This window comes from Schistocerca cancellata, chromosome 2, assembly GCF_023864275.1.
Source record: "Schistocerca cancellata isolate TAMUIC-IGC-003103 chromosome 2, iqSchCanc2.1, whole genome shotgun sequence".
NCBI classification, from domain to species: Eukaryota; Metazoa; Arthropoda; class Insecta; order Orthoptera; family Acrididae; genus Schistocerca; species Schistocerca cancellata.
In genome coordinates, this window is record NC_064627.1 from 458340368 (window position 1) to 458350990 (window position 10623).

At 43.5% G+C, this 10623-nt stretch overlaps 1 pseudogene; it reads left to right on the forward strand.

Moving 5' to 3' along the window:
• The first annotated feature begins 8950 nt into the window (after positions 1–8950).
• LOC126164310 (5S ribosomal RNA) lies at positions 8951–9068 on the forward strand (annotated as a pseudogene).
• Positions 9069–10623: the final 1555 nt, after the last annotated feature.

The window sequence follows — 10623 nt, forward strand, 5'->3', positions numbered from 1 at the left end:
CTGTTGCACTTTCAGATTGCTCACTCGTGCGTTAGCCCGAGTTACAGTAACGTCAGTAGGTGCGGCCGGGTATTTTGGCACCGACAACCGTGTGGCATGCAGACACTTGGGTTTCGACCTTGAGCCTCGCCTTTCTACATGCCGTACACTTCACGACGCTTCTCGTAGACGCACAATTCGCAGTCATGCTGGTAACTTTGGCAGAATGCACTGTACATGAAACCAAGGTTTCCGAAGGTTGTGAAGATACGACTTCTCATTTCTACGTACAGACATGGCCGTCCGCAAAGCGGGCCATGAGGGGGCACCTGCTCTCACCGCCCCCCCCCCCCCCCCCCCCCCGCCCCGAAATGGGGAGTAGAGATTTATTATTCATATATTAAAGGATAACCATCAATTCTCTGTGATACAAGTTTTTTGGGTCACCTATAAAATTTAGATCTTATGGCATGACACGTCTCGAAATTGACCAACTCATTTGTCGGAAATGACAATTTTAGAGCCTCCGCGCCCCTCCACTATCCTGGATAAATTTCTGTGCTCGATCATGCAAAGGGGACAAATTCTTTAGAAATTTCTTTTGGTAACGGCAAGAGACTTGAAACTGTTCGTGGACCAAAAACGAAAAGTTTTTTATAGTGTCCAGAAATGAGAATACCCGCTGCGCCGTAACTCCATCTCTCACAACTCAATAATGGTAGAGCTGTAACGTTGCCCATACAATCGTTCGCCATCTTTTTGACAGGTTCTTAAAGCCGCTTGACCTGATGAGTTTTCATACTTCTGTATCTTCCAAAGTATGACAGGTAAAAATATGAATGACTCGTGAATAGAACAGTAAAACGACAGTGTTTTCGTTGTGTCCACAAGTTGGCGTTACATGCGCAGTACCTTGACGAAACGATGACAAGCCAAGAAAAGAGTTTTTCGCCTTCAACTTGATTTTCAGCGACGAAGCTATCTGGAAAGGTTAATCGCCACAAGATGAGAGTTTGGGGCACCGATAATAGTAATGTAATAGCGGCGCATGAACGAGATTCGCTGAAGGTTAATGTTTTCTGTGCAATGTCATAGACGAAGCTGTATGGGCCGTTTTTCTTCTGTGACCTGACTGTGACGGGTGCCTCTTATCTCGACGTCTTCTGTTGTGGTTGTTTCCACAAGTGACTGCTGAGTCCGAGAATTGCATTTGCGAACAATTCGGTTCACCCTCTCATTGGAGTATCGAAGTCCGTCGCTACCTAGACGACGAACATCCTCACCGCAGAATTGAGCGTAGTGGTGGAGATGAGGGCTCTGCTCCCTTGACCGCCCAGATCGCCTGACCTAACGCTATGTGACTTCTTTCTTTGAGGGTACGTTAAGGATCTTGTCAACGTACCGCCTGTTGCCAAGAACACTGGAACAGCTCAGTGAGTGCGCCAGTGCTGCTGCGATGACCACTGACAGGATGTTGTTACAAAAGGTATGGAACGAACGCGACTGACGCTTGGAAGTGTGTCGTGTGATCGGAGGGACACTCATCTGCAGATAGCAAAATGCAAATTTGGTGAGCTTACGGTTTTATTCAGGCATCACTAATATTTCTACATGTAATACAGGGTGATTCAAAAAGAATACCACAACTTTAAAAATGTGTATTTAATGAAAGAAACATAATATAACCTTCTGTTATACATCATTACAAAGAGTATTTAAAAAAGTTTTTTTTCACTCAAAAACAAGTTCAGAGATGTTCAATATGGCCTCGTCCAGACACTCGAGCAACATCAACCCGATACTCCAACTCGTTCCACACTCTCTGTAGCATATCAGGCGTAACAGTTTGGATAGCTGCTGTTATTTCTCGTTTCAAATCATCAATTGTGGCTGGGAGAGGTGGCCGAAACACCATATCCTTAACATACCCCCATAAGAAAAAATCGCAGGGGGTAAGATCAGGGCTTCTTGGAGGCCAGTGATGAAGTGCTCTGTCACGGGCTGCCTGGCGGCCGATCCATCGCCTCGGGTAGTTGACGTTCAGGTAGTTACGGACAGATAATTGCCAATGTGGTGGCGCTCCATCCTGCTGAAATATGAATTGTTGTGCTTCTTGTTCGAGCTGAGGGAACAGCCAATTCTCTAACATCTCCAGATACTGTAGTCCAGTTACAGTAGCACCTTCGAAGAAAAAGGGACCAAAAACTTTATTGGCTGAAATGGCACAGAAAACGTTCACCTTAGGCGAGTCACGTTCATACTGAGTTGTTTCCCGCGGATTCTCGTCGATTCACTTCTGCCGTACTCAATAACACAAAAAGCTTTCTGTTGAGCGGTCGCCATCTTAGCATCAACTGACGCTGACGCCTAGTCAACAGCGCCTCAAGCGAACAAATGTACAACTAAATGAAACTTTATAGCTCCCTTAATTCGCCGACAGATAGTGCTTAGCTCTGCTTTTTGTCGTTGCAGAGTTTTAAATTCCTAAAGTTGTGGTATTCTTTTTGAATCACCCTGTACTTTGGAAAATAAAGAGCTCTGAAAACAAATGAGTCATTTATAGTAGCCCTGTATTATTTTTTCAGTTATTGTTATTATTGAAACATTTCTCAGGAATATGCATTACTTTTTCGTGTGTTTACAATCTTTTTCTTTTCTTGTGTTCCCACACTTCCAAGTTAAATACTCATGGATGCTCTGCATACGCTCCGCAAATACACTACTGACCACTAAAATTCAACACCAGATATTTTAAGAACCAATAAAATTTTACTTACTGCTTGTTCCGTATAGCACGAAGAATATATGACTAAATTTATAGGTAATTTGATATCATAAAGGGTGCGAAATTTAGAACACAGAACTGCCGCTTCTAGCAGCAACAATATCTCTGAACCTCGCTGAGCATGGAATCGAATTGAACTCGGATGACAATTGCGGAAAAGTCATTCCATTCTGCTTCAACTCTGTCTCATAGTTCATCAGCTCCAGTGGATGGCGAGAGTTGCCGTGCCAGTCTGCGCCAGATGCTTTCAGTGGGTGAGAGGACTGGAGGCTATACTAGCTGTGGCAGCAGTTGAACACGCTGTATAGCGAGGCAGGTCACGATGGCACAGACAACATGCGATACCGAGCGATGTGGCGCAGTGGTTAGCATACTGGACTCGCATTCAGGAGGGTGACGGTTCAAACCCACGTCCGGGCATCCTGATTTAGGGTTTCTGTGATTTCCCTAAATCGCTTCAGGCAAATGCCGGGATGGTTCCTTTGAAACAGCATGACCGACTTCCTTCCCCATCCTTCCCTCATCCGATTGGGCCGGTGGCCTCGCTGCTGGGTCCCCTCGCTCCCAAATCAACCAACCAACCAACATGCGGTCTTGCGCTATCTTGCTGAAAAATAATATCACAAAAACCTCGAAGGTTTGATCACACAGACTTCAAATGTAGGGCCCAACCACTAGCATTAATACATGTATAAAGGTAACTGCTGCTGTCTAGATTATTGGCTATGTGCACAAGAGCAGTCTGTACTGTGTACCCAATTGTATCACATAAGATCACGCAAGATGATGGTCCCATATGACGTTGACGAAAGCAATCTCGCAACTTCCCTTCTCATCAGAGCCTGCATACGAGGTTATGTCCTTCGTGAAGCTGTTCGCAGATTAGGGACACATCTACAAAGGCGACATATGCCACTCCAGTGTCCAGCGTTGGACGCACCGTCATTGGCCCGCCTCTCCCTCCTGCGGAGCTCATAGATATGCGGACGCGGACATTTGCGAACAAAGTAGATGCACAGACACAACCAGTTCACGAAAAGATTCACCCGGACCGAAGGGATAGCTACTCTGTTCCGAGTTTGTGACTCTTGCACCGAGTGAGTACGGAGAGAAAGTGTGTTGACATTTGCACGGAGCCCAGGACACTGTAGATAATGTACAGGGTGTTCTAAAAGTAGAATATCTTGCCCTGTCCATCACTACCGGCGATTTATTCTGGGAGAGGCCAAAGCCCATTTCCTGCACGAAGTTCCCTGTCCCGGCGCCACTCTTGAATTTCCTGAATAAAAATCTACTCACAGTCTTCTTGAGGAGGTGCAGTGGAAGGGACACCTGTGTGCCTGTAGCCTTGGCGCTTGTTGTTTGTACTGAACAGGACCTCTGTGTATTCCCTAAATTTATATTTACATAGTCAATAGGCAAAGTAATTGATTTCCAACGACTGGGTGCCAATTGGTTCGCTTCACTTTTCCCTGAAACCTTGCAACTTCTGTTTAAGTTTATACCAATGTCGGAGTAAAGATGGTTCCGTTTGACGGTGATAGAAATTAAAAATTATTTTTGGCATCTTTTGGTGTGCCACAGCCCCTTACGCAATCTGTATTTCAATCATTTCTTAACCGTGAAACTTCCTGGCAGATTAAAAGTATGTGCCGGCCGAGACCCGAATTCGGGACCTTTGCCTTTCGCGGGCAAGCGCTCTACCAACTTTTTTTTATCTCATTTTGTTCTATATTGTTCGCTGAATTTGTTCGGGGCGGACGTCCGATGACACCCGTTGAGGTTCTTCGTTGAGCCGTTCACTCAGTTTTTTTTATTACAGAGACCGAACACGCTGAGCTGCCGTGCCAGCGGCCGACTGTGAGGACACTGCAGTAGTGGACAGGGCGCTCCAGAAGTAGGACGCAGCGGCCTGGCCGCCGCTACCTGCCACGCATTCTGGGGAAGGCCAAAGCCCATTTCCTGCACCAGTTCGTAGGGTGCGTGGCTTTCTCACAGAGTTCAGTACCGCAGCTGACCTCTGGTGAGTAGTGTTCCGTTTCTTAGTGCTGAGATAATGGAATTCACGAAGACCACCGAACGAAGCCTTTACTGATTTACAACGGGCATCGGTATACAATAGACTATACAAAAAAACGAGAAGTGACTTATTGGCATTGTGTAAACTTTATAAACAGTAAATGCAAAGGAAGATTATCGACAAAAAAATATACAGTTTTAGGGGAGGGTAGCCGTGTTTCTATTCCAGACGAAGCAGCAAATGAAGTGGGAAATCTTTTGTTAGCACCAAGAGGCAGGCAAAAGAAACAGACGCTATAGTTTCATCAGTTTACGTTGAAGAAGTAGGGCAGCTCTTCAATCGAGACTACGACTCAGTAACATCATTATATCACAAAGAAGTGCGAAACAATCGTTACATCACCTTACGCGAAAATACGAGGGCTATTCGGAAAGTAAGGAACGATAGGTCGCGAAAAGGAAACCACAGTGAAAATCAAAACTGTCAACTTTCGAATACCCTCGTTATAGAAGGCAGCTGGCAGTGCTTTCCGCCAACTCCCTACGCTGGCCTACAGCTCCTTGTCTGCGCCAAAATGTTGTCTACTGAAAGGTGGCTACACTGAGCCACAGCGCCAGAGATCGCGCCAGAGAGTATTGTTCCGCCGCCTCCACTGGCAGTGATTATTGAGAAGTAGCGGCAGGCAGTTCTTGCCGAGAAGTTGTGGTGGACACTGCTTGTCGTGAAGTTGGAGTGAGATGTGGTAGTGGAGAGTGTTGTTCCATGCTTATGCAGTTATTTGATGGGAGAGATAGCAGATGTTATTCCAATGGAGATATTGTAATGATCTGAGTGCTTTTCGTCAATATATATGAAGGTAATACAACACTATGTTCTTTTATTCTTTCAGTGTCCTGAATAATGTGTCATTACAGGTTCAGTCAACAAAGCATCTGGCTTGTGTTCTTGTATTAGAGTGTAATTTTGGTTTTCTTGCACAATAATAGTATTTCTAATTTTCTTTTATCACGTCAGTATAATTGGTATTTAAAAATTCTTGTCTTGTTGAAGAAGAACCGTGCCAGATGTGCGTTGAGTCATACTACCACATACAGAACAGCTACACTTGTGCTTGTTGTGGCGTTGGTTTTATAGTTGCTGGGGACTTAATTAATTAATTGTGTTAATGAAAATTTTCATTTCATTCTTTGTTGTTGTTCTATGCAGTCAGATTGCGTACTAATACTAGTCAGGGCCAGCCGTTTACGAGACTTGCGTAATCGGACTTACAGCAACTAAAAATATTTTCATTATATATAAATTAAGCCCCCATGCACTACATAGCCAGCGGTTCATTTGAGCAGACATGAAACTCAGAGGTAGACAATTTCGGGCTGTATTGTGGGTAATCAAACATTTCCAATTGGAAACGATGCAAGAGCATCTTCATTGCCCCTGCAGAATGCGGCTGAGAATTGTCTTGAAGAAGAAGACGCACGACAGTTACGTAATGTTGGCTGCATAGCTTCAGGCGAAATTTCTCACCAGACCCTCGTACTTGGCGGGAGACACTATTGTTCTAGGTATCTTTAAGTGCTCCCTGTGTGCTCAGAACTAAAAAGAACGACGTAACGCGATCGGCGGGCATACTAGAGACACTGGCCAACACACCTGTGCAAAACTTCATCGGATTTTCACTGTGGTTTCCATTTCGCGATCGATCGTTCCTTACATTCCGAATAGCCCTCGTATATGGGAACCACACAAGATGTCACCTGTTCTGGAGGAATACTCTTCCACGAAAATAATTTCCTGATGAATGATGGCAACAATTTTTACTTGCAGATGATAACAGGGGACCGAATGACAGAACACTGGTGTTTTCCAGCAAAAAGGGAAAGCGTGTTTATCAAACTATGAATCATTCTTTGTGGATGGAACGTTCAAGAGTTTGAGAAAGCAGTTTGGACAGTTGTTTATGCTCCTCGCCGAGCTTAATAATTCTGGGGGGGGGGGGGGGACAAAAACCATTCCAGTTTTAATCCTCTACCGCCAAATAAAAAGTGAAAAACATATGAACCTTTTTTTTTTAAGCTATTAAAACTAACGTTCCTGGGCGTAATTCCGCATCTCTGATGATGGACATCGAAATCGCCATCGTCCAAGCAGCTAAAAGTTTGTTTTTTGAAACCGGGGTTCCTAGTTGCTGTTATCATTTTAATCAATGTTTGTCGAAACAAGTTCAATGTTGCGGTATTGTTCTAGACTACAAAGAAAACGAGGAGATTCGCTGTCACATAACAATGTATCCTGCTCTAGCACATCTTCCCCTGGATACAGGTATGTTGGTTAATGTTTGGCTGTATATTCAGGACAGCACGTGTGAAAACCAAAAGCTTCAGGACTTTTGTGACTATTTAGTAGACCAGTGGCTTGATGACGAACAAATGACGAGAGGGATATTGAAACGCAGTGGAATGTGCCATCGCAATGATAACGTTTCAGAGGAATGGAACTGAGGAATGTGTAAATTAATATCAAAAGTTAATGCCAATGTTTACTCTTAAGAGAAAAATCTTCGAGAAGATGCGAAGTAACATGGACACGAGTTTGACCCACTAATTTTAAACTTTGATGGGAAAAGAAGAAAAAAGTCAGGAATAAAGACTGCTGAAACGTTTGAAAAGTATTTAAAGAAACTTCGAATTGATGGAAAATTAAAATCATGTCTAACTTGAGTGGTCTACAATCAGAAGCTGCAGGACGACTAAAATGTCAGAATCTTTGAATAATTTTAAATATTAAAAAGTAGTTTAATACAATCAGTGGTAATCTTGTGGATATTATAAATACTGTAAATAAACTTAATGGGGCACGTAAAGAGATTATCTTGTCATTGTGTTCCTTGGGAACGACTCAAAGTGTGTTAAATGTCTTGGCGAAGACTGCCAAGATTACCTCAAAGGCCAAGGCTTTTCTAAGGAAAAATCGAAGAATTCGCCTTCAGAGGTTTTTAGAACCAGAATCTTTATGGACGGACACCGAATACAGAATCGTTGCTGGGGTAATGCAGGCAAATGACAAGCAGGTAAATCCATATTTCTCCCTCCGTTAGAAGATGAGCAAACCAGCAGGAAACTGGCAAAGACAAAATAAATTATTTTAAAGAAGTGATTGGTCGCAGTTTTTCAACCTTAAAACATATGTTAAAACTAATTGCTAGTAACAAATAACTATAGCAGGTCTGTTGAGGGTGCAGCTAGACAAGCAAGAGCGCTCAGGCAAACTCGTCGCCTGGGTTGTGAGCGCTCGCTGTAAAATGGAACAGTCAGAAGTCGTTACGTAGCGCAGCACGGCCGACTGGTAGCGCAGGAGAAGCACAACCAATATTCTGCCTTCAGAGGAATGACCACTATTAGGTTCGACGCAGCCTTACATACGAACATACAGTTTATACGGCACAGTGCTTAAGGGGAGGCTCCACCCAAAAAATTAACTTCTCTTGTACTCAGTTTTTGGTACTCACACCAAAATTTTCACATGCCCGATTTTCTAGGTACATTCACAAGACATAGTCCAATGGTTCTGTGCATTGAGTTTATGAGAAATATTAATAATTTGTTTTTAGTGTTAGTTTCAAATTTCAGCCTTAATTTTCTTTAATTACCGATTTATAAATGTGATGACGGAATAAACAAATTACATTTTCGATAACAGTAACGCACAGAAGTAAATACATCAAGACTACTTCCTTCAAAAATTTCACTCAGGTTGGTAATATTTACGGTAAAGTTGGGACTCAGTTTAGAAAAACAAGCTTATATTAAAATGGATTTTAATATTTTATCAGAAAATGAATGTTGCTACAAGGCACATAGTCACATGCCAATTAAAATTCGGGGTATCAAAAAATGGTTCAAATGGCTCTGAGCACTATGGGACTTAACATCTGAGGTCATCAGTCCCCTAGAACTTAGAACTACTTAAACCTAACTAACCTAAGGACATCACACACATCCATGCCCGAGGCAGGATTCGAACCTGCGACCCTAGCGGTCGCGCGGTTTCAGACTGTAGCGCCTAGAACTGCTCGGCCACACCGGCCGGCTTCGGGGTATCGTTTTTCAAGAATTTCCTGAATAAAAGTCTACTCACAGTCTTCTTGAGGATGTGCAGTGGCAGAGATAGCCAACGGCCTTGCCGCAGTGGTAACGCCGGTTCCCGTCAGATCACCGACGTTAAGCGCTGTCGGGCTTGGCTAGCACTTGGATGGGTCACCGTCCGGTCTGCCAAGCGCTGTTGGCAAGCGGGGTGCACTCAGCTCTTGCGAGGCCAATTGAGGAGCCACTTGACTGAGAAGTAGCGGCTCCGGTCACGAAAACTGACAACGGCCGGGAGAGCGGTGAGCTGACCCCATGCCCCTCTATATCTGCATCCAGTGACGCCTATAGACTGAGGCTGACATGGCGGTCTTCCGAGACCTGTTCGGACGGAGTTAAGTTTAGTTCTAGTGGTAGAGATATCTGACTGAAAGCCAATGATTTTTTCCTTGTAGATTGTTGACTGTACTGAACAGGACTTCAGTGTATGCCCCAAATTTATATTTACACAGTCAACAAGCAAAGTAATTGATTTCCAGCGACTGGCTGCCAATTATTTCCCTTCAGTTTTCCTGAAACTCTTGCCACTTGTTTTTCCCAGTTTGATATGCCAAGGTCAGGGTAAAGACGGTTCTCTTCCATGGTGACAGAAATCAGAAATTATCTTTGGCATCTTTCAGTATGCCGTGGCCCCTTACGCAGACAGTGTTTCAAATTTCTTGTAATTCGAATACAACCAAACCGTTTTGAGATCTAAGAGGAACACTCCAAGGTGTGAAATAGCCATTAAATCTCTTTTTGAAAAAATTGAAGTTTTGGAGCGGAATGTCCCCTTAAAATGGAGAGTAGCAGTTCTTAAAGAGATGAAAAGTAGCATGGTGGTCGCTTTAGGAACTTCAAAGTGGTCAGACACATCAACACTTATGTATCAATGCAGGATGCCTAGTCTGTATGTTCATTGTATGCGATGGTGTCTTGAGACGCTTAGTGTTCTATTAACGTGCTACTGGTAAACCTTTCTGGCTATAAGGTCGTAGTCCACGAAACTCTTCTGTTCTTAACGTTTCGTATAGAACTGCGCTGAACATCTTCAGAGGCGTTGCTCCTACGTTCAGTTTTGCCTCTGAAGACGTCCAGCGCACTTCTGGACGAAACGTTAGGAACAGAAGAGTTTCGTAGACTGCTACCTTATACCTCGAACGTTTTACCAGCAGCAATGTCATCCGGTCAGGGAAGCCTTCGTTCTATTAATGGGCTTCAAAAATTTGAACTTGACGAAAAAAGTCAGTTTGCAACAGCATTTCAACAGATTCCCATACAAAGGATTATGAACACTTGGAAGATGGACAGAGAGAAATCTAAGTTCAGAAATTAAAAAGAAAAAAAAGAAACTCCGCTTTTAAGCAATATGACTGAAGAAAGTATTCATCATATGGGAGCAGAGAAATAAAGGTCTCAGTAATTTTCTCAACATTTTCACAATGAAAATAAGAAATACTCCTTCCTGATGGCTGTGGCTCAGGCAATATGAAAATCTGTATCCATCTTATGACATAAGTTTCCACGTGAAAAAATCTTTCATTCCCCTAATGGCTGTCGCTATTTTCCACGTCAAATCCATACCTCCCCTTACGACAGGACATAGTCATTTTCTCTGAATTTGTCGGAACACTGACTACAGTACACATACTATATAACCTCGCTGATCACAGCGAATCTAGCGCGCATCCCTTACTAAATATAATACTTGGCCAATAACT